The sequence below is a fragment of the Dromaius novaehollandiae genome, chromosome 2 (assembly GCF_036370855.1).
Source record: "Dromaius novaehollandiae isolate bDroNov1 chromosome 2, bDroNov1.hap1, whole genome shotgun sequence".
NCBI lineage: Eukaryota > Metazoa > Chordata > Aves > Casuariiformes > Dromaiidae > Dromaius > Dromaius novaehollandiae.
This window is the reverse complement of record NC_088099.1, coordinates 121090205-121113806: the sequence shown is the minus strand read 5'-3', so window position 1 is coordinate 121113806 and position 23602 is coordinate 121090205. Positions and strand designations below refer to the sequence as shown.

General features: G+C 44.0%; 1 long non-coding RNA gene across 1 annotated transcript; it reads left to right on the top strand.

Moving 5' to 3' along the window:
* The first annotated feature begins 1141 nt into the window (after positions 1-1141).
* On the top strand, positions 1142-20137 carry LOC135327590 (uncharacterized). Its single transcript, XR_010387917.1, has 3 exons — positions 1142-1934; positions 12380-12591; positions 17236-20137. It is a non-coding gene; the product is annotated as an uncharacterized LOC135327590 (long non-coding RNA).
* Positions 20138-23602: the final 3465 nt, after the last annotated feature.

The window sequence follows — 23602 nt, the reverse complement described above, 5'->3', positions numbered from 1 at the left end:
TCCCAGTGAGGAAGGCATAAGTGGCTGAGGGAAAATTTTTCTTCTTGTGTGCTACTATTTTTTGGAAGAATATTAGAAATATGATTTGAAAATGAAGCTATGTTGAGTATTTCTTGGGGCATGCAAATGTGCTGTTACTTTAACAAAGTTTTTCCTTTTGATTTCTGTCAACCATTCTAGATTAATCAACCTAAAATATGCCTTTTTTTTAATACATATCACCAGGAAAAAGCATTTGAAAATGGTGCAATTCCTATGTGAGAAGTCACCACTTAACAAAAAGAGGAAAGAATTTAAAAAGTGAATTGGTTTGAATGTATATTTAAGCAAGAGAATTAGTCATTCCTTAGGTTGCAGCAACTGCCTAGGAGAAAGGCAATAGTTATATTTTGCTTTACGTTCTTTAAAATACTAAAAACATATAATAAAAAGCTAATTGTAGGTATTTGGTGGACACGTCTGGTTCTATTCAGAGGCTTTATTGGGCAGTTTTGGCCTCAGAGGCTGGTCTTTTTCATAAGAAATGTCAGCAAAGTCTTTGAATTAATGGACTGTGAAGTGCTTAGAAACATACCGTTTCAAAAAAGTATACTACAAGGAAGTGACACTAATGGGAGGTGACCCATGGGTTTATGACAAAATAACCCACTGTAACAACAAATAAAATAATACAGCTCTTACACACTGTAGCTCTGAACAAAGCAATATACCACGGTGTGTGAGATTAAGAATAGTAGAATAAATGAAGCCTGATGAAGTAAAAGATTTTTAAATTATTTAGTTAGCCCTGGTTTTGGTTTTGTTTTGTTTTGTTTTGTTTTGTTTTTCAGGAAAAGGGAGCTGTAAACTCCCTACTGAAGAAAAGGAAATATGCAGGGCTCCATTTTAATTGGATTATTGGAGAAAGAAAGTTAGTAGCATTTGCGAGCAATGTCACATGAACCTAGATGGCAAATTCCTGGATTTGCTTACATGGATTTTTCTTTTAATTTTGCCGTTAAAAAAAATGCAGTGAAACTCCTTCAATCTTTCTGCAATTCTGCATGGTTGAACATTTGAAATGAGTTTGTGTATCACCCCCAGGCACTGATTCAGACTTGATTGGGGCAAAGCAGACTCCATGTGCTTATTTTTATACACGTCATTTGGAAAGTTATATAGCCAAGGGAACAGAAAATGTGTTGCTCCACTGCCAAATTATCACATATCCCTCGATCAAAACGGGAGGTGATCCTAATCAACAAGTTGTGCGACCTTAGTGCAATGACAATGTCAGGTCAGCTCGGGAAAGTGAAGAGACAGATCTAAATACAAATAAAAAGAAAGAGAGAGGCAGAAAGAAAGAAAGAAACAACCAACAATCCTTATAATTATCATCATCTGCTGCTTTTCCCTCTTCTGGCAAAGAAACACTCCATCCATTTGCAGAAATCGCCTGCGGAAACGTTACATCAAAACTAATCACAACGATTAAAATCAGCTTTTCTGTGCAAGAGGAGAGTAAAAAGCAAGTTGGAGGCTGGAATGAGACTGTTTTTTCCACCAAAAAAATCCGAAAAAAAATTACACGCGATTTATCTGTCTATCTATCTATATGCACGTTTCGAAGGAGATCAATTTTATGCCCGTGTGATCAGTTAATTTAATTTAACTTTTATTTTGGAGATTGATTCAGACTGGAGGTAGAGACATGAGCTAATTGTATCCTGATCCTTGCCTTGAGGGGTTTCAAAGCCCTGGAGCAACTATTCTCTGTATTTTGCTCTGTCTACCTTAGCCAAGCTATTGCATTTCTCTCTGGTGTAGCGAGGAGAGCAGACCGCTGCCGGGAGAGAGAAATATCGGAAGTGTGAGTGGGGGGGGGAAAGGGGAGGAAAAAAAAGGAGGAAAAAAAAAAGAGGGAGAGAGACACTTTTGCGGCTCCGATGTTTCAGGTAAGGGCTGCTCGGGCTTGTTGTTATTTGCAGCGGAGGGGACGGCGGGGACTCCGGGCGCCGCTCGCTTCCACGCATGTGCCGGGCGCTCGCACCCCGCGCGGGGACGCGGCGCGGGCGCCTCGCCCGCCGCCCGCCGCGCTCCCCCGCGCAACCCGCGCCCTCGCGCAGCGCCGCGGCCGCCGCGGGGAGGGGGCGCGCGGGGGGGGGTTCCTCCTCCTCTCCCCGCCGCCCCTCGGGGGAAAGAAGGAGGGGATGAGGGAGGGGGATGCATTTATTTTGCTTATTTTTATTTTTTTATATATACATTTTGCAATGGGGGTTGGAGCGGGGGGGACGCGCGCGTCGCCGCTGGCGTCTGGCATTGTTCTCCGCCGGGCTGCAGGAGGGGGCCGCCATTGTGTGTGTGTGCGTGTGCGTGTGTGTGAGCGTGTGTGCGCCAGTGTGTGTGTGTGTGTGTGTGTGTGTGTGAGCGTGTGTGTGCGGGCGCGCCCCCGGGCCGCCCGGGTTCCCGGCTGCAGCGGGAGGCACCCGCCCCCCCCTTCCCCGCCCTGCTCCGCTCCGCTCCGCTCCGCGCGGGCGCGCGCACCGAGGCGGGGGGGCGGCCCCCTCCCCGCAGGCTCCAGCGGGGCCCCCCGGGAAGCCGCCGGGCCCCCCGCGGCGCCTTCGCGGCCCGGCCCGGGAGGGGCGGGGCGGGGCGGTCTTCTCTGCCCGCCCCCGCGGAGGGCGGCGCGGCCGCGGTCCCGGCCCCGGCCCCGGCCCCGGCCCCGGCCTCGGCTCGGCGGGGGCGGCCGCCGCGGGCAGCGCCCGCCCGGGCCCCGCGCTGCCCGGCCGTCGCCTCCTCCGGCGCCGCAGGCGGGGGGCCCCGCGGTGCGGCCCGGCGCGGCGCGGCCCGGCAGAGAAGGGGCAGCTTCCCGTCCCCGCTCTGTAAAAAATGCTCGCCTTCTGCTTTCAATCAGCGAAGCTGGCAGCTAGATACAAGTTTATTTGAGAATAGCCTCGGGGCGCCGAGCATGCTTGGATTGTTTTAGCAAATTAAAAATGAGCGAAATGCTTCTACCTCCTCAGCAGCAGGCTCCTTAAAAAACCTCTTTTCCTTCCCTTTCCCTTTCCCTTTCCCTTTCCCTTTCCCTTTCCTTTCCTGTGCTTCTCTGCCGAGACCGGGAGTATTACCGAGCACACCTTCAGCACCGCTCGGTGCGCGGAGGGACGCCACCAGGCTGGTGCTGTGCGTTTGGGGCTGTCGGTTCGCCGGGTGTTTTTTATTTGATTTGATTTTTTAATGCATCCTCCCTATTTCCCTCACGCAAACGCGATTAAAAATCTCCCTTCGAAACGCCGCTTTCCATCTTAATCCCGCCCTGCGGAAAGGGCCCCCGGGCCGCGGCCCCGGGGCCGCCGCCGCTGCTGCCGCCGCCCCGCAGCGGCGCCGCCCGGCAAAACTCGGGCAAGGCCGAGGGAGTCGGCGGCGGCTCCTGCGCTTTCTCCTGCCCGAAAAGTGCAACTTGAACCGATGCCGGCCGGCTGAGCCCGCTCCCGTGCAAGGATGCTTTAAAAGTAGTTCAGAGGCGCTCGGCGGAACTCGCCCTCGCCTCTTCAAAATGACTGCAGTGATTTTGGTGTATTAATTATGCCCGAAGCGCGACACAAAATGTTCCAGCACACACTAGAGGTCCCTCTCAGAGCCGTCAGGCGTCAGGGTGTTTTCAGGTTGTCTGTGTGGTTGTTTTGTTTTGTTTTCCCCTGGTTTCACTGAACACCGTTGACTACAGCTGCAACGCCGGTGTGTTACTGAAATAACGGTGAAGCAGGGGGTTGCAACACTACTTTTTTTGTGCTGTTGTTGTTTTGGGCATCAGTGGGTCGGTTAACACATACAATCCTCTAAGGTCTAAGAAACAAATCTAAACGGAATTAATTCCATGCAGTGATTTATGAGTGTTGTTGGAAATATCCTTGCATTTTTTTCTGCTGTTGTTGGGGCCACATTCCAAATTTGGTACTCAGTTTTCTTATGTGAACCCTGCCATGGAAGTAAACAGCATAAAACCTGAAGAAGGGTTCCAGGCTATGGTTCATGGTTTTTAAAGGAGAAATATGCAAGCAAGCAAAAAGCTGCCTATTAAGATTATAAAGAGTCAATAAAGGTGTTGGAGGAGGCTGCTAAAAATAAGGGATCACAAGTGATTTTCATATCCAGACCATGCTATAGGAACTAACTAGTCCCCACAATCTTCATGTGATACAGGCAGTATTATCACCATTTTACGGATGGAGAAACTGAGAAATAAAAAGAAGGTCACTGACTTGCCTAAAGCCATATAGCAAATAAAAGATAGATCTGGAATCAGCTAGGACAGATTTAGATCTCCTGCTGATTTGCACTGTTGTAACCATTGATTTCAGCGGAATTCTTCTGGATTTAAATCAGATTCAGACCTTAGGTGTTACTCCATCCCTTACACAACACTGCCTTCATATAAATTCAATTTTGAACACGACTGAATTAGATGTAAGAATTCAGAGGCAATATTTAGTGTGCATCTAGTTTTTGAAAGACGGATTATTGTGAAACTCTAGGACTACGTTGGCTCTCCAGATCTTTTTTCTGTTGCAATTTCATCCATCACATCAGCATAGTTCCCTAGTTGGTTTTTGGTGTTTTTTTTTTAATGAACAATTTCCTCATGTCTAGTGCAGCTTTTGTTATTGGTTTCTGAGAAGCAATGTTTAATAGATGTGTCTGAATGAAGCTTTCAGTTTTAGGTTGGAACAACCTATGAACAAATGTTTTCACATGAGGAAGACTTCCACTCATTGCAAATCTTACTCATGCAGAAATGAAAAACTGCATGACTGTGGTATACAAAAAAGCCAGCCTTCCCCATGCATAGAGGAAATGCTACATGTACAAGACCTGCATACGTATGGTCATTGTTGTATTATGATAAGTTTAGGTATGGAGAAAATAATATATGAAAGGAAGTATTCACTGATCGTAGCAAATGTGAGGGCATTATTCAAAGTGGGGATCTCTCACAATTAGCAAAATATGGTATCTGCCAATCACAGTCAGACAGCATTTCACATGAGCTCAGCTGGAAAGGAAGTATTCTTGCTACTTTAGAAACATTTTCAGGACTCTGTAAAACAAACACAGATGCATCGAGTTTGATTATGGTATTTTATTATTCATTTGCTAGTATGTGTGCTGTTATATACAAACTGGCACCACTAAAACGTAATGTAAAGTTCCTGCTTTCGTGTAACTAGTCATCAGCTGGATTTAATAAGATACTGATACTTCAGGGAGTTGATAGTCACTCAGTGCTGCTAACCCTGCTGCCCCAAGGGTCAGACCCCCATCTTACACATGGGGAGCAGATATACAACATGGCTATAATTAAGAATATTGTCTCCCAAAATTTGGGCTTATGTGTATATGAAACCAATGCAGTTAAGTAGGAATTAGCCCCATAGAGTGTTTATGATTTGTTCAGGACCATATACTGATTCCTTTGCTGAGCTGAGTTTTACATTCTGGAGCCTGTAGCCCCCTTTTTCACGTTCCATGCAGTAAACTACAGTGCCTCCTTTGCAATGTGTGTTCAACTCTTCTCTGGTACCAGAGGAAAAATAACATCAGTCAGAAGCAAATTTTAGCAGTGATGCCTGCTGTTACTTATTTTGGACCCTCTTAGGCTGCTGCAGTGGAAGCCAAGTTGGATCTCCTTCCAGGAAACAAATTTAGTTAGTTGTTGTTTTTTTCTGACAGAAACACAATTCATGCTTCAAATGGAATCTTTTCTGTTGATCTGCATTGCACTTATGTTTTCTTTCTACAACCTGGGTAAAATTCATCTCTGGTACATTTCCCCTGACTTCTGTGTTGTTTCACAAAGAATTAATTTGCCTTGCTGTGTTAAAATACAGATTTCTGTTGTCCTACTTTCCATAGAATATAATTTGATTTTTTTCCAGCTTGAAGGAGAATGACTTAAAATGCACATCTTCATTTTTATTTTGTTCACTTTACTACTTGTGCAGGCAGAGATACCTCTCCTTTCCCTACTTTTCTGGTAAATTATATAGAAAATACGTTTATACTTAAATAATGTGTACGGGTGGAGAGAGAGTGACTAATGTATCTTTCTAACTGATAATAGCTACAAAATTTTACAAAAAGTGTGTGAAAACCATGAGCACATTCTGCATTGATGATGCATGTTATAGTTTTAATAATCTTGGGTTCTCTAATGTGACTTTTAATCATGCTTTTGATCCAGAAATCAATTGAATGACATTCCATGTTCAGTTGATCCAAATTTGATGCAGATGCATGTTCAGCTGCTGTAAGGCCACGTTTATGAAGTAAACGGCTCACCCGATAACCTTTTCCTGATAGCTATTCATAGGTCTGGCTGCCCCCACCAGCAACGGAGGCTGCCGGTTTGATGTGGTTGGCAGGTTAGCGTGAATGCAGCTTCACAGGTAGGTGGTTTCTAGGTAGCTGAAGTCTACAAGTGAGGGATATAAACCTTAAAAGTGCTTGCTAGAGCAAAGAACAACTAATTCCGACATATTATTTAGTGGCTTTTATTCAGCTGGTTTTCCTTGCCCAGAACACTCCTGAGCAAGGAACAGCCCTTTACAAACAAAAATGAAATGAAACAAAACAAAACTTTAAGAAATTAAGTAAAACTGCAAGACAGGGCTGCCCCAAGATGAGCGAAGGAAAATGAGTGCTGTCTCACCCAGGTTAATGGCTCTTTCATCTTGTCACTCTCAGGTGAGGTCTTTACAAGCATGGTCATTCCCTCTCATTCATGACCCAGCTCTGCCCCAAACCTTGGATCAGTATAAGCACCTATGGCTTTTCCTTTATTCCCTGTCACAACTGGGGATTACCTGCGTAGCTAGCACACTGGGCTGTGACAACCAGGCACCTGTGCCCTGCTCCTGCCTCCGTGTGTGGCGGGGGGTTGCCTCTGCCAACCAGGCAGCTAGTGCGGGGACAAAACTCCCCCACGGTCGTAGCAAGATTTGCCAGACCTCATCTATCAAAGCCTTTAGTTCTCGTGGGAGGACTGTGAACCCCCATTGTGATTTGGTCAGACAGTAATGACGGGAGGCTGTCTGAGGCAGCGTACTTCCAGCAGCCATCGAGAAATATTAATACTTTTTGTGTAGGGCACAGGTGAAAATCTAGAGTACGGTGTGCAGCTCTGAGCATCCATCTCAGAGAAAGAAGAACCTAAGCTGGAAGTGGGGCTAGAAGGATAATCGGGGAATGGAGCATCTGTCTTGCGAAAGGAGATTCAAAGAGACTTGACTGTCCACGTTAGCAAAATGTAGTCTGGAAAGAGATATGACTGTTCTCTATAAATACACATGGGTAGTAAAGCCCACAGAGAGAACTGTTGACGATTCTCTTTATATTCACAATAAACGTGAATATAAACTTGGCCTATTTAGACAATAGTATCCAAGAACACTTTCTGTTGCAATATCTGGAAGATCTGGCATTGAAAGTGAGACACCCTGAATCTGGAAATATTCTGCTTTGGGCATATATTTAAAGCCTGGGCTACTTAGACGATATTTATAGAAAACAACTGCCAACCCTTTATTTACCTCAGTGAACTGCTACTTATCTGCACAGTCCCATTAGGCTACAGTTGGCTAAAACTTTTTGTCTACATTTTTGTCAGTGGAAAAAGGTTTAGCCTTTTTTAACAAAAGATACATTTTAATTAAAAAAGAAACTGTCAAAAACAGCAACTTGGGGGGCTTTTACCAGACTGAAACCAGACTTTTTTTCACAACTGAAAAGCAGTATTTATTCTGGTTTTGAATGTCATTTAACCAAAAACTTGAAACAGACCATCTGACAGAAAAATGGAAAATTCATCTGAATTTTTTATACAAAAAAATAGGGGCTGCTAAGATCAGTGAAAATTTTGCATAAGTGTTTGCCAGTGAGAAGGGTTCTGATTTGCTGTTTGGATGGGATCCATCATTTCCTCCTAGTTCTAGCTGCAAAACTCTTTCTCTTTTGGCAGTTCTTAATTTTTCCAAATTAGATCTTTAATGTTTATTGTTTTTCTCTTGTTTCCTTATTGACATTCACTGCATTTCATCATAACTCTATAACAAGGAGAGAAAAGATTTAATAAAGAAATAGGAGCACAGAGCCTTCTCCTCTTTTCCTTACCTTCTTCCAAACACTTAAATACATCCCCTTCATCATCAGATCATCTGGCAAACTTTCTACATGATAGTTTACTTGTATATACAGCTTATAAACCCTGTTGGGGAAAGACTATCTCTCATCATTTTCCTGCTGCAGCAGAGCACTGCAGGTACTTGAGTAATTAATAATAGCTCCTGCTATCAGTGTTGCCAGAAGAGCAGGAGGAAGACAGGGGACGAGTGGCAGACATTGTGAACGTATAAATAACTGTTGGAAATCAAAGCATTTGGGGGCCACTACAGTAGCTTGAAGTTAAGGCCAAGTGCTCTTATGAAATAAGGACAGCTTCATTTTCCCTTGTACATTGAACCTGGAGGCAGCATTGCATGGACAAGGAGCCATATCTGTCACGTCTTACAAAGGGAGCACAGGCCACTGATGTGGTGGCACAGGGGTGGGAGTACAATGGCTGTCCAGACCCAGGGGAAGAAAAGAAATGGGATCTCTGCCCAAAATGCCAGTGCCAGTCTCCCTGGGACCCTAGGGTGCACTGCTCTCTCAAATAACTCAACTCAGCTCAACTCAACTCATCTAGAGGTTTAGCGAAGATGTCCTACCAGGAGGACGGGATTGATGGTCCATCCATTCAGTGCTGGGGACCAGTGCCAAGTAACTCAGAGGACCATCACCTGTCCTGTAACCTGTTATGTACCTGTTGTACCAAATGCTTTTCTAAGCATTGAAGAAAGACACTCCCTGCACTAAGGATCAGACTAGGTAAACACAAACCTAGCCAACTTGCCAGTAATTGGCAAAATTGACATCATTTATATATAGCAGCCTGCTCCACTGGAAGTGACATGGCATAGAAGGAGTTAGGCAGGCTTAATATCTATATAGGAGAGGGCCTGATGGATGGTGCCCAGGTGGCTGTACCAGCAGGTGACTGTAGGTGAAGGCACAAAGACAATCACAGGACAAAATGAGAAAAGGGCAAACTAGATCAACAGAGGAGAATAAATACCTTGTTCAGCAAAGGGAGCTCACAGACGTGGGGAAGTCAGGGAGGGACTTCAAGACTGGTGAGAATCAGCAGAGGCAGCAACAACAGAGTCGAAAGGAGTCAGGAGGCAGAGCTGAACAGTTTGGACTGAGGGCTCCATTCTGCGTAGGCAAACGAAAGGACTGATGGATTTGCCTTGGATGACAAACACAAGGCCACTGATGAGATCCAAGTGGGATTGCACCACAGCTTGCCTGTGGAGAAGGAAGGAAAGGGAGAGAAAGGAGCAGCGTAGCTGGGAGGCGGCTATGGATGCAAGCTGAGGGGCAAAGGATCAGAGGGTGAAATATTCCCTGCACTCCAGTTTTTCCTTACTGTGGCCTCTGGGGTGCAAAGACAGTTTGGGATGCCTGGAGGCAAAATGAGGACATGATCTTTGCTATTAGCAAGACTGAATTTCCAAGCTGTTGCTGCTCTGACGAGCAGGTTTCCTGAAAAATGCGTAGGCAGAAGTGCTCCCGCTCTGGTGACATATGAAAATGCAGCCACAGTTTTTTTGGGGCCATCTGTACTCAGGCAGGTGAGAGTCAGTCAAGAATTAATGATAAGGAGAGTTAGCTCTTTCTCAGAGGAAGAGATGATTATTTCAGGGGAAAGCTGTAGCTTTGAAGAAGCTTTTTTTTTTAATCTTAAAAATCTTCTGTATTTATTACAGGCTAGATATAGTCTTTCCTTTTTTCTTAATCTTATTGACTGTTTATACCAATATCCTGCAACTGAGAGTTCCACAAGTTGCTTGGAGATAAGCTGGAGAGTATCCTTCTCCATTTCTAAGCTAATGCTTTTTTAAATTCTGTTAGGTGTCCTCTTGTTTTATTCAGGGCATCTGATTTCTCCTTCACACCATCCATTATTTTATATACCTCAATTCTATCATCTTTAACTGTTTTCCTTCCTAAATGAAATGGTTCTGCTCTTAATCTTTTTGTTTGGAAATACCCCTACGTCTCTAATCATTTTTGTTGCCTCTGGCTATCTAGTGCCGTTATCTAGCACTCCCATCACTGCGTCTCACTGGATCTTTTAAAGCTAGTTCCAAAGTCATCAGCGTGAAGGAGACTGAAGGATGAGATTGTGGCTAAAGCACATCACCGAGAGCCCAAAGTTCGGTTTCTGGATCTCCTGCCCTATGACCCCGAGATAATCACTTAACTACAGAGATCCACAGTTTCCCTTTTAGTCCCAGGGAACTGTACTGGGAAATTTTCAGGAAAATATGTTAAGTGTTTCTCTATGCCTGGATGGATATTATTATAAAAGCGCGGCTATATTAGTAGATGTAGTAGTTTCACTTGTTTTTCCACAGCGCGGCTGCTTGCATGTTGAAATTTGTAACTTCTTCCTAACTGTTTGAGTGGGCAGCGCTCAACTGTTTTCTATTTGTTACACTGCTCTGATGTTGTGTTACAGACAAATTCTGTTATGCCTCTTCTCTTTGTTCTTTTATGGTGAACTTCATATGGAAAGTCTGAGTTACAGACTAGTTGGGCCAAACTGACACATGGCTTTTGCGCATCCTGGGGACTTGAGATCCAGCGCAAACCTGCTGAAAGTGAAAAACAGAATCAAATTCCAGTGTTTTTTCAGGACATGGCCCATTCCTGGGAGGTGCTGGGGACCCCTCACTCCCACTCATGCTTAGCATGTTGTAGGATCAAGATGCAGATATTGCTGGCCTGTCTCCAGTCTAAATGAACTGATTATCCAAGCCTGTCAAGACTTACAAGGAGCATGACACTCATCCAGCTGGTCCCCTCCTCAGACTTTCACAGCGAGGCCTGGCTGTTACGTATTTCTAACACCCCTATCACACTCCACAAGCCCATGTCATGTCTGGGGCACCTCACCAGTGTGGTCCATCCTTCAGCGTCTAGTTGTTTCAGGCACATGGGCTCTGAGATAGCCTGCAACACTTCAGCTGGATGTGTGCCATGGCCCCACATGCTAGGAAGCCTGGCAAGCAAACATGCTCCCTGGTTGCAGTAACCTCTCTGCCATCACATGCTGCAAAATGGTCCCAAGCACTGGAGAAGATCTTGGAGATGTCTGAACTATAAAACCTGCTTTTCTTGAACACCTTGTGTTTTAAGGCATTGAAAGGTTAATAGGATGCTACTCCGGCAGAATAGCCAAAGCAAGCTGCTTATATATTTGTAGTGTAAAACTAGGGATAACTGAATTCTGGTTTAAACTGCATTTTATCATCTGCTCTTTATCTTCCTAGCCCCGTCCCTCCCTTTTTACCCTGACATCCCTGTCTCCTTTTGCAAGCAGATAGCGAGCTAGCACTCCCACGAATACCGTGGCTGGCACAGCCTTCTTTGCTGAAAACTGCTCACCTTCCCGCCCCAGTCCTGGGTCGGTCAGGCAGTTCTGGTCTCACTGAGAAGGGACCAGTCCTACGAGACCCTCCTAATAACCCCAATTACATCAGCAGCTCTGCTTTTGTGATTAAGGATATCAGAACAGGGCTCAGGGGTGCTGGATACTCATCTTTGCAGCTTTAAAAGAGGGAAAAGGGTGGTTTGGCCTGTGGTAGGGCTTGCAGTGGTTTTTCTCCCCCCCCCCCCCCCCCCACCTTATGCCTTATAGCTGACATTTTGTCAGAGGCTTCTGCTCACTAGCATTCCCATGGCACATGAACACGCTCAAAGGAAAAATTTCCTGTGAGAAGTCAGTGGGCTTCATTAGATTTTCAAAGTGGAGAGCTGTGATCCTCTTTGCCCCTCTCCACAGGCGGCTGGCCCTGCCAGATTCTGACTGCCTATGTGAACATTTGATAAATCTCACTGTGGACTACATTTGCTCTTTCACCCAAGCAGTTATCACACACATTTCCCTAACACTTTAAAATTATGCCTGCCAAACATTTTCTGATGTAAAGTTAAAAGTCATCTATTACTGAAGTGATTTTTCAGCCCTTGTGGGCATGTTTTTCTTTCCTCTTTTTTTTTTTTCTTGTGTAGTTCAGATAGTTTCAAGCTCTTTTAAACAGGCTGCCAAGGGTCAGTTTCTGTGTATGTTCAAAATATATATATTTTTAAGATTATTCTGTGACCTAAAAATGTATTGGTGGTATTATACATCTCTTTTTAAAGCCTAAGTCAAGTGAATGTAATGATGCCTTACTACAGGGGCAAGAGAGAACTTAATATAAAACCAGAGGGTTTTTCTTCCTCTCCCATGCAGGTCTCAGTTCTGCACTTACACCGTGAGGGATACTTTTCTGTTTGATTGCAATGAGCCACAGCCAAATAGACCTATACTGCCATGCTGAAGTCAACGACACCCTTTCTGGAGCGATAGGAGCTGCACGCAGTAACACTCGTGGCCGTCGTGCTCTCCAGCCATCCCCATCAGGGCTCTGGTGGAGGGTGGCCCGGCTCCCGCCATGCCGGATGGTAGGAAATGGGATCTTACCAGGACCCAGCCTTGCTTGACTCTTTCTTTCTTTTCCTTCCCTTTTCTCCTTCTGCATGGGACATATTCCTGCTTTCAGCGTGGGAGGAGGAGGCGAGACATCACTTCTTTCCTCCCTAACCCAGCCCTTTCCCCCCTTGCCAGAGCTCTCGGCATTTTTCTTTAAATGCCTCTTTTCTCCCTCCAGGTTCCAGAGCTGTGCATGTTTTTTCTGAAGCTGATTAAAGCAGTTTGTCCTGCCATAGTGGAGAGATGGTAAAACAAAGCATGTGTATCTGTTGGTTCTAAACCAGGATTTTTCTTACTCTTTTCCTGGTTTCTTCTTTAGCAAACATCATTAAATGGGCTCATGGTGTTAAAAAGAAAAGCAAAGCAACCCCTTCCTTCCTGGAGAATGCCAGCCTGATAACATATCCAGCTCTTTCCCAAAACCCTGCTACTGCCCTTGAGCTTACTGAAGCATGCTTCAGCATCAAATGGACCGACCAATTTGAATATGTCATTTCCCCTCAAAGTGCCTTGGCAAGACTCTTGTTTCAAATTGCATTTGCTGTTTGTGTGTGTCACAACTGCATTTCATGCAGTATCTAGAAGTGCAGGCTTTGGGGTCGGGGCCAGTATTAAATAAAGAAGTGAATGCAAATACCCCCCTTCCCCAGTTAAACGCAGAAAACTCGAAACATCATACAAAGCCTGCTGGGCGAAGAGAGAAATGCAATAGCTAGCTAATGCCTAAACTGTACTGCAATTATAATATAAGCCTTTCAATGTGGGGGATTTGGAGGGAGGAGAGGGTAAGGTACAGCGGAGGAAACTAGTCAGAAGTGAAGACGTTACAGTCCTTCACCTCGGCATGGAACTACTTAAGCATACCATAATTGCATCACAGAAGGTATGCATACCCCGAAACCAAAAAGGAATAGGAAGGCAAGAAAAAACAAACACAGTATGATGAACCAAACAGGTAACCTTCAGGAAAAGGAAATCTAGCCCTCGCTAACCCAAAAGAAAGGAACGTAAACTGGCAAGGGAAAAAATGAAAGAAGGGAAACAGGAGGACTGAGGGGAAATCTCAAAAGCAAGCAGACAAATGGCTACAAACAAAGGAGAAACAAAAATATCTGAAAAAAGATCAGTGGCTTTGCTAAATTAAAAGGGCAATTAAAAATGACAAGACTATTGCAGAGACTAAATCATATCCTCCCATCAGTCTTTACTGATTGGAAATGTATTCCCTCCCTACATAATTTATTTAATTACTAAAGATGGGATCCTGTCAAACATTGAGGTATCAGAAGAGGAACTGTAGGACTGACATGCTAAAGCAACAAGCCTCCTAGAGCAGATGGCGTTAATCAAGGCTGATAGCTGTTAACAAAATCATGCAACTTTCCCTTAAAATAGACTATTCTGCTATACCAAACAAATGGAACATGGCATTTATTTTACTTTAAAATCAAGGTCGTCTTCACAGCCAAATGAGACAGAAAGAAAGGCTGAAATATAAATTAGTGAGTTATAAAACTTGCACATGAGCTTAGTGGTATATTGATAAAGTAGCTCAGGTTCAATAAAGGAAAAACAAGCCTTTTCAACTTCCTGAAAAAATCCTGAAGTATCCCAGCAAAGCCACGGATTATGCAGAACCATTTAATGCAAATTGTAGAGGAAATTTCATAAAGCCTTTGATAACTTGTCTCATAAGATGTTCTGAAGAAAATCGAGCAGTCATGAAGCGAGATACAAAATTCTGTCCTAGTGCCTGTTTTAAAAAAAGAAAGCAAGTAAAGCCAGAATACAGAGTTAGGTTAGCAAGAATGGTGGTAGAATAGCTGCAGGTAGACCCTGGTGGTGACCTTCCTTTTTTTCATGAATTATCACAGCAATGAGGTTGCCAGGGCCAGGGAAGGCCCTGAAGAACTTGGGGACCCAGATAAAGCTACGTGTGCAGGAAGACCAAGTTCATTTCATTGCTTTGATAACACAGCAAGCAATACACATGCAAAGCAATACATTGCATTCTCTGCACACATTACTAGATTGTGAAAAACCTCTGATTTCATGTGCGGCGTGAGAGCAGAGCGGTGGTCAAAAGGGGGAGTCCTTGGCACTGGGTGGCTGAAGGCAGAGCAGCAGGGCCTCTCTGCAGCCCTGCAGCAGACATGGAAGGGACCCAAAATGGACAGAGGACTTGGACAACTGAACAGGCAGGGAAAGTTCACCCTCTGGCTGTGCAAGAGCTAATTTTTTATTTACTAGATTTTTGCTTATTTGCCATTTTATTTATTTATTTTGGAGGACTCTATGTGTGATGCTGGAGAACAATACAAGTATATTAAACATTTAATCAACTCCTAGTAAACACTGTGAGAGGAATTCTAGGGTGTAGGTTCTTTGTAAGAAAAGGAAAGCTTGTGTTTATGCTTGAAACCTATAACAAAAAGCCCAAATTTAGCATGTGAAAGTACAATCCACTCCCATGTCACTTTTTTTTTGTTTACAGTGCAAAACCAAAATCCATCCTTGAACTGTTGATTGTCCTGCAGATTTCCCATTTGCCTGATCTTGCTTTTTACTGTACTGCAATAAAACGGTGATGCGTTTTTAAGGGGAACAGTACTGGACGGTTCATGCTTTTTACCTATGAAAAATTACTAAACTTTGTAATCCAAAGGTTGCTCTCAATGTTCTTGCCTGTTTTCCTCCCCCTTACTCCTGCATTGGTCATGTTCTGCTGCAAAACTGTTAATGCAAAATGTTCATTTCATTTTGTGGTTATTTGAAATTTTGTCAGTTCTGGAGTGGTCAAGAAAGAAATTGAGAGATGCTTGAACTAGGAGAAGTTCTAGTTTATGGAAATGAATAGGGCAAGATTAAAGCATAGAGTAATCTCCTTTCATCTTACAGCAAATATGATATTTGCAGGATGTGAGGATTACAAGTGGCTTGTGAATAACTGGAGTTCAAAATACTCATATTTGTAATTTTGTGTCTGGTAGCATTTCAGTGTCCAAAATTCACCAGAGGATATTATAGAGGGGGGGATCATTTAGAGGAGAAACTAGAAGTTTACTATGACACAAAGCACAGTGGAGAAATGGAGAATGAATTTTGTTTCCACAAACAGTACTTGCTTTAGTCTGCAAGCTAAGAAATAACAATATAAACCCCTTCTGCCTGACCTGGTCTACAAATAAAATGCATTGAACTCCTACACCTCTCCCTGGTACAATGAGTGACAGTATAGATAAAATATAGATGACTTCGGGGTGATATTCTCACACTGATTTTTTTCTATTATTTAACTAAACAAAAACTAAGCTTATGTTTTATCCTTTTTAATCAGCGTCCCCAGTGGATGCTCCCTTCTCGCTGTTATAGAGTATTTTATAGGACACTGCATTTGAAAATCCTGTATTTGACTTGTGGTTTTGTCTGACAGGACTGATAATGTTAGATGCTAAATCCCTAACTTGTGAGAGTGCGAAGATGCCAGGTTTTACAAGCATTGCCAGAAAATACGAAGAATGCAATGTGTGACAAACTTCTTCCCACAAACTCCTTTACAGAGACTTCCAGGGTAGTACCTATTTTTATGTGTATGTAAGAAGGTGAAGGAAGGAAAGAGAACAGTCAGAGCACTGTTTTCCCCTTTGATCACAGGGACAGATCGTGTTATCTCCATAAGTGGGTGCACATCTTTAAAGATATTCTGAGTATTAACGAATTTGGCATTCATGTCTGCCAGCCACAAAATAGCAATCCGTGAGCTGCTCAGAGCATCCCTTGCTCTTGCATCGGTGTCAGTGTCGGTGGTCTGAACCTCACAGGATTAGACACACTGCACAAAACCTGCTATGTTTAGCTGCGCATAGGGAGTTCCCCTGTTTCCCTGGTTGTCTATCACATTTGCGAATAACTGTTCTGCTTAAGGTGTTAATAACTGCTATCAATTACATCTTTGATCTGTAGACTGGTCACAGATTAAAACTGATTGCTAGATAGAAAGAGCAGCTATGTCCCTGTAGACTGCAAAAACAGAGCAGCAGGACCCACCATCCCAAGGCAAAGAGCTCAATATTGGGTCTACTCAGAAGCTAACACAGAGCAGGTGGAGCATTCCCTCACCACCAGTGGAAGATGAAGGGATGGTTTAGTACACCATGTATTTATGACAGGGTGCAGGCAGGCAGTTAAACAGAGGGAAGTGTTTTTATGCACTACTATGAGGGAAAGGAGAGCAACAGATTCCCAAGGGCCACAGATTTGCCTGGAGCGGCAGCCCTGGAAACTGTGTTTCTTGTTGTGCTCAGGAGAACACGTCTCTTTTGCCATGAGTAGATGACACCAAACATAGTTGGTGTTCAAAGTGGCAAGGCACAACTGCAAATCCCAGTCTTCTGACCTCTGTGCAAGTCTCAATGAAAGAAGGGCTCTGCTATTCACATCTTCTGCCTGAGCCACAGCAATTTATCCGGATCCCATTGACTTAGAACTATGATTTGTTTAATAGAATAACCACAAAACAAGGTAATAATGAAAACAGCCATCTCTTCTGTGGCAGTTCTTATCAGCAGATTTCAAAGCCGTTAACAAAGTTGTTTAACTGTGGATGCATTTTACAGGGAGGGAAACTGCTGCACAAAAGATGGAGTGGCCCATCCAAATTTGCCCAGGAGCATCTGACTGAGTCAGGGAAGGCTTCCTAAAAGAAAATGGAACCAAGGAGAAATGGGAATGAAGTCTCTGCATTTTGATAGTGAGAGGCACCCACTGCTGTATTCATTATTTGTTTAGTGTATTGATACACACTTTTTTTAAAAGACAAGTATTTAATTAATTACTGAGCTGGCTCTGCAGTTCCTCTACAGGATGAAAACAAACACTTAAACAAGCCTCTCCTGCCAACCCCACCCAACACCTACTCAGTTACAACAGATGGATGAATGCCACAGACCAGATGTCAAAATGATACTGAATTTGACATTGCACAAGTAACTGTAGTACACTGCAGAAAAGAACCTCTCCCACAGTAGCATTATTTAAATACCAGATTACACTGATCCATTTTTGAAGTGATGTGCATGAGATGAAGTTCCCACAGGAACCAGACAGAAAACCTGCTGAAGTTTTTCCATCTCTTTTAATGGTCTTGCCTAAATCTCCTCTGTCCTCCAAGAATGGGAAGAACTGCTGAAAAAGGATGCAGAAATATCTGGCTGAAGTCCAAGAGGGATGGAATGACTGACTCTCATCCTTGGAATAGCTTTGATTACACCTGGCTTTGTAGTGCGCAGCAAATAAGGCAACCCAAGGAGCTCCTTATCTCCCTTGGACACTGGCTCTGTAGGATAGGTGACGTACTTCCCACTGAGAGATCGTCTGTCCCTGAAAGATGATGACATTCAGATGTAGCATGGAGGCACATATGTATATCAAGAGGTTATAAAGCTTTAACAGTTACCTAGGTGGCAGTTTTATCCAAATAGTTTATATGACATTGTACTGATTGACTGCTTAAAGTGCGAACCAGGGTACACCTCTGAGCAAATCCAAGGGCCTTGCAGGCTGGATAGATTGCCAGAATTGCTGGACATTCCAAGGAAATTGGTCACTGTTCGTGTCTGTAGCAGGGGGTGATGACCTGACCCAGGCTGAGCTCTCCTGGAGCTCTGAAGCATCCAGAGTTGGTAGAGCAGAGCTCAGATGAAAGAGGAGCCTTTGCAAGCCTGGCTTGATTTCATCCAAAGCAACAGCTTTTGGAAACCGAAACTTGTACAGTGGGATTGGTACACTCCTCTGAGAGTTCTGCAACTGTTCCAGCTGTCCAGACAAGAACCATGGGTATAAGGCAGTGTCTGGCATAAAAAAAAGCCTCTCAGTCCAAACTGAAACCTTTTGCTGGAATTTATCAGTTTTGATGAAATCTTGACTCGGAAAGGTTCTCAGTTAAACTGAGACTACAGAAATAATCTAGAAATGCCAAAAGCCTGCTGACCGGGGCAACCACAGAGGACAACCTGAACTCCTAGAAACTGTATGAGAGGTCCTTCCCTCAATGTTGTGAGTGGTTTTCTTTTTGTCTTAATGTGGATTTGAAACCTCAAAATTTCACAAAAAGGAAATACTGTTTGCCACACAGATATATTTGTAACTGTCACACTGTTCCCATGCTGGAAGAAGCATTTTGCATATGGGAAATTAAGCCCAGGGAGATCAAGGTCAAAACTGTCTACCAATTTTAAGTACCCAGTTTGAGCTGCTGAGCGCCTATTTTTTTCAGAATACTTGGCATTTTTGTAGCTTTATGCCCCACTTGCATACAATGAGTGGTTAGCTTTTTTGCAGAAGAGATCTCGGGTGGCTTGAGTCAGGTGCCCATAGCATAGAAAACAGGCTATCAGTGCCGACTTTGGCTTGGTTTAAGTGACTAACCTAGTATCTTAATATAAGAACTTTGTGGCAGTGACGGGGATAGAATCCAAGGATGTGTCTTCAGCTCCAGGCAAATCTTCAGACAAACTGTCAGCGTACAGATGCCTATTCAATGAATCCCATCCATCCTGGGCACAGAATGAGGCAAAGGCCCTGTAGAAAAAAAAACCAGGATGTGATTAGGTCATTAAGTGCAAAAGAAAATGTGGCAGTAGAAGAAGCAGCACAGCAGTGCTGCCTTTAATCTGACTGGCAGGGGTAACAGTTTTACTGTAGATGTAGCAGCATGGAAGATGCCAGCATTAGGTGGCTTGCATTAACGTCACACCCTTAGTTTGCAGGGCAAACGGACCATTTTCCCTTTGGTGCCCACAGACTCTCAACAACATGAGAGAGTCAGGATCCATCCCCAGATCTAAGCTGAATCATGTTCCTGAAGCTTTACCACATTCTCTTTATTTGCAGCATGTGTGTAGAATCCTACAAGGTAGGCATGATCTGAAACACCAAGGCACTACATGTAAAATAATGGCTGGTTCTTGGCAGCAAAGCAGGAATTGTACAAATTTTTAATATTCTGTAAGACTTCTGGTTTTTGCCGGTATGTAGTCTTAAAGAAATAGCTGCTCTTTCAAAACTCTCATACCATATCTGCATATCCTTGCAATTTATAGAAACCTTGGTATTGAGAGGTAAAGCACAGGACTTAATCTGTGTTAATGATTAACTGACTCCAGAAACAATGGCAAGTGAATGCAAATTCTTTGTGGATATTGGACCTCGTTACTCTGTGTTCCCATTGTAGTGGTGACCTCACCATTTTGGCTTGTAATAGCGTTCTCGCCCTGTCTAACGCTGTGGAAATGGAGGTACCCGAGGTTTTTAAACATGAATATTGATTTCTCTGTGCTTTAGTAGAGTTTTTTCACATACTTTTGTAATGCATGACGTTTGTAACATATAACACATACATGTTTGTAACATGTCACTCTCATTTTGTAAGATGGAAGTCTCCATAATGTACAAGTAAACAAGTGATGCCCATTTATAGCTGCACAGCACTTAGGCTGGTGCTGTTGTTCTCATCAGAAAGGTGTCTTGTGTAGGTCATCTTCACAATGGCTCGGCTGTGATAATTGTGATTACTTCATCAGTAAAATTATTGGTCAAAATAAATTTAATACTCTCCCATTGATCAATCACATTAGTAAAACTTTCGAGGGTAGACAGGCCTGAAATGGTACAGAAAACCTAAAAGCAGTGAAGGGAAGGGACTTGGAAGATCTGTTAGAGGTCTGTGGTTGGTTATTTTGTATTAGCTGCATTAGCAGATCATTGTAATTTCTTGTAATAACTATTTTATTCATCATGATTATGTTTAAAGAAGTGGTGGAGAGAACAAGGAAGAGTAAAGAAGATGACTAGGCAGTGCATATCACTTCTCCAGCTGAGATTATTAGCATATATTTCATAGGCATTTGGATGAAATGGAGGTCATGGTGACAAGGGGCAGAGAAGAAGGTATGGTCTGAAAATAAGCTGAGGAGGAAGGAAAAGCAGGAGAAGAGTGAGGCAGAGAAAAACAAATCAAGGGAGTTACTTGACTGCTGAGGTAGATAAGAAGTGTCAAATAGCCCAGAGTTCATGGTGGAGTCCAAGTAAGTGTGTAAATCACAGTTTCAAACGTTTTCCCGTCCACACGTGTTCCTTCCCAAAGTCTGTCCCTGGAGCCAGCTCCGTGCTCGAGTCAATCCAGCAGCCATTCAGGAGCTCTGGTAGGTGGCAATGGCAAGGAGCATCTGGGCCCATGGTTTCTGTGGCTGAGAAGACTAATTTTCCTTCATTTAAGGATTTATCTTTTTTACAGTCCTAAGGATGACTGCTCAAATGTTCTTAATTGTGTGTGTGCTTGCCTGATGGGAAGCGTGCAAGGGCATTTGGGGACTGTGGCTTTGGTACATGGCAAACGACAATTAACAGAACAGAACCTGCCTCTGTCAAATTAACCTAACACAGAATTTGAGAGGGTTTTTTCATCAGATTTGTTTTGGACTGACTTTATTTGCTGAAATGCCGGAAATTGCGGTTAGCAATGCAAAATGTTTGTGGGGATGGAGTCCACCTTCTCTAACACATGCACTCATTTTTCAGTCCTTTCCCCCTACTGTGTGCCTAGGTATTGGCCTGCTTCCTGTAGAGACTATTGCTTCTGATGTCTGACTCGTTATGGCAACAGAAACGTTGATGCCAGGCCCAGAAGCAGTACTTGAAAACCTGCTATTCTCTCTCCTTCAAGCTCAAAACTAACCCAGTTTGCTGCAAATGAAAGAAATGCAATCATTTGGCACCTAGTCCATACATCAATTTTGAAACGTTTCCCCTCTGCCTTTCTGGGAGCCTCTTTCTGTTTGTCTAAGCTATCATAAAGACCACTAACTCTAGGGTGTGGAGTTTCATGCTTTGAAAGGAAATGACTGGTTTATTGCATTCTTTCTTGGGTTGCCAAGCCTCTTCCCCCACCTCACCTCCCAGTATATTTCTCAGCGCCTCGTATCCAGGAATGAAGAGCATCTCAGGTTTCAAAGGGGGACGAAACGTTTCTAGCCGTTACTTTCGGGGTGGAGGGGGGATGAACAGAGCAGTGGGAGAAGGGAAGGCAGAATAAGATATGCAAACAACACAGATGCAATCTGAAAACTCAAAACCAGAAGTCAAATAAATTCCCACAAATACACTGTTTGAAAAATAATCAGGCTTTTTTCTTTCTTTGTGCTGTGTTTGGGAACATCTTGTGATTATGAATTCTTGAGATAGGCAAGGGTTGGGCACTGTTGTACCGAAACAGTTACGAACACACGTGGCTGAAAGCATGATGGTTCCCCTACACGTGGCTAAGGAGAACTTAACTGGCAAGCAGCTGCAGTGGTTGGTCTCACCTTGAACAGAGTGTAACGGTTGTTTTGTGCCATTTGCCAGGGTGAGCAGTTGAAACTTCTTGAGGCAGCAGGTAGGGTTATACAAAAATGGTAGAACTTGGAGAAGGAGGGAAAGACCATCGAGTCTTTCCCACAAATATTAGCAGTGCCTGTTCAGCTGCTTGTGTGCTCCCACAGGAGTGATGGATCAGCCGCTGATGTTCCCACAGAAGAAGGGGAAGCCATCTCTCCCAGGATGCAATCACAGCTCTTTGAAGCTGCCAGGCATGCAGTATTTTCCTGCCAGTTTTCAGGGGATTGCAAAAGAGAAGAGATAAAGTGGAGGAGATAATAAAAGAAATGTTCAGGGTAGTTTTGCACATCAGCTCAGAGTATTTTCTGCCCTACCTTTCCCCGTCTTTCATCTTCTCAGTCTCCACCTAATGGAAATCTAAGAAATGATTCAGGTGGCAGTGTGAGTATCTCTGCTCATGCCTGAAGGAAGAATAGGTTGGTGAAGGACAGGGTTTGGGATGAAGAATGAGATGATTTGGAGAAAGCTGAGGACCTGAGGGGAGGGAGTATTTTCCGAGCTGCAGCTGATGTGCACCATTCCTGTTACCTCAGTGCAATGCAGTGGGGAAGAGTTAGTGAGTTTCTCAAGGACGCTAGATAAACTTCTCCACAGTTGCTTTTAATTGCAGTGAACAACCAGAAGCTAGTAGGCTTTGTATCTCTTTGCAGGTTGCAATAAAGGAAAATGCAAGAAGCCACAGTATGCCCCAAAACCAGACCTCCTTTTCACTTTTAGCCAGCTTAAGGGCAAAGTGACCCTGTACAGCAATGGGGATGACTGTGTGACTATGCGGGATGCATGCCACTTGGCACCACTGTCTGGAGCCCTTATCAGAGCCCCAGGAGAATTCCTGTCTTGCTTCTGCAGGCAAAGCACGTTTACCTAGGCTTTGTTTGTGACACCAGGATTTTGACTTGAGACAAAGTTGCCAGAGGCTTTGAGCAGTGCTGACTTGAGGCTCCAGCAAAGCAGAAGCTGCTGAGGGCAACAGATTGCTACAGGGAACAAAACAGCTGTGGCCCAGCTTCTGCTTCACCTATGCCAGAGCCCTCGAAAATGAGACTTACTGCTGCTGCTGCCATTGCCAGGGGAAAGTCACTGCTGGGAGGGGAAAGAGTCAGCTCCCACCTCTTGTCAGCTGTGGGCTGAAGGAAACCTGGCTTTCCAGCTCTGTTTTTCTGGCTCTGTCACATCTGTCTCCTCCTCCCCTCCCTTTTCTCTGTTGAATACGCTCTGGCCCCAAATCCTGTCCTTCACTGCCCCACCACTGGGGCAGTGAAATTCAAATTTAGCTGTGCTACTGAGAAGCCTTGTACCTGTTCTGGACATAGTGCTCCCAAAAACGTCTATTTGTGTCCTGTCCAAGCATCATACATGCAGCAGGACTGCAGGAATTTTCCCACGGTGACTCTTTCTATCTACTGGGACAGCTGACGGGAATAAACTGCAGGCAGCCAGACCACATCTTCCTCTGTTATATGCTCCGCTCAGCAACATGCAGGATGAATAGCACAGAGCCCGACAACGCAATGGCTTTAGAGCTGCGAAGGTTCAGATAACTTACAG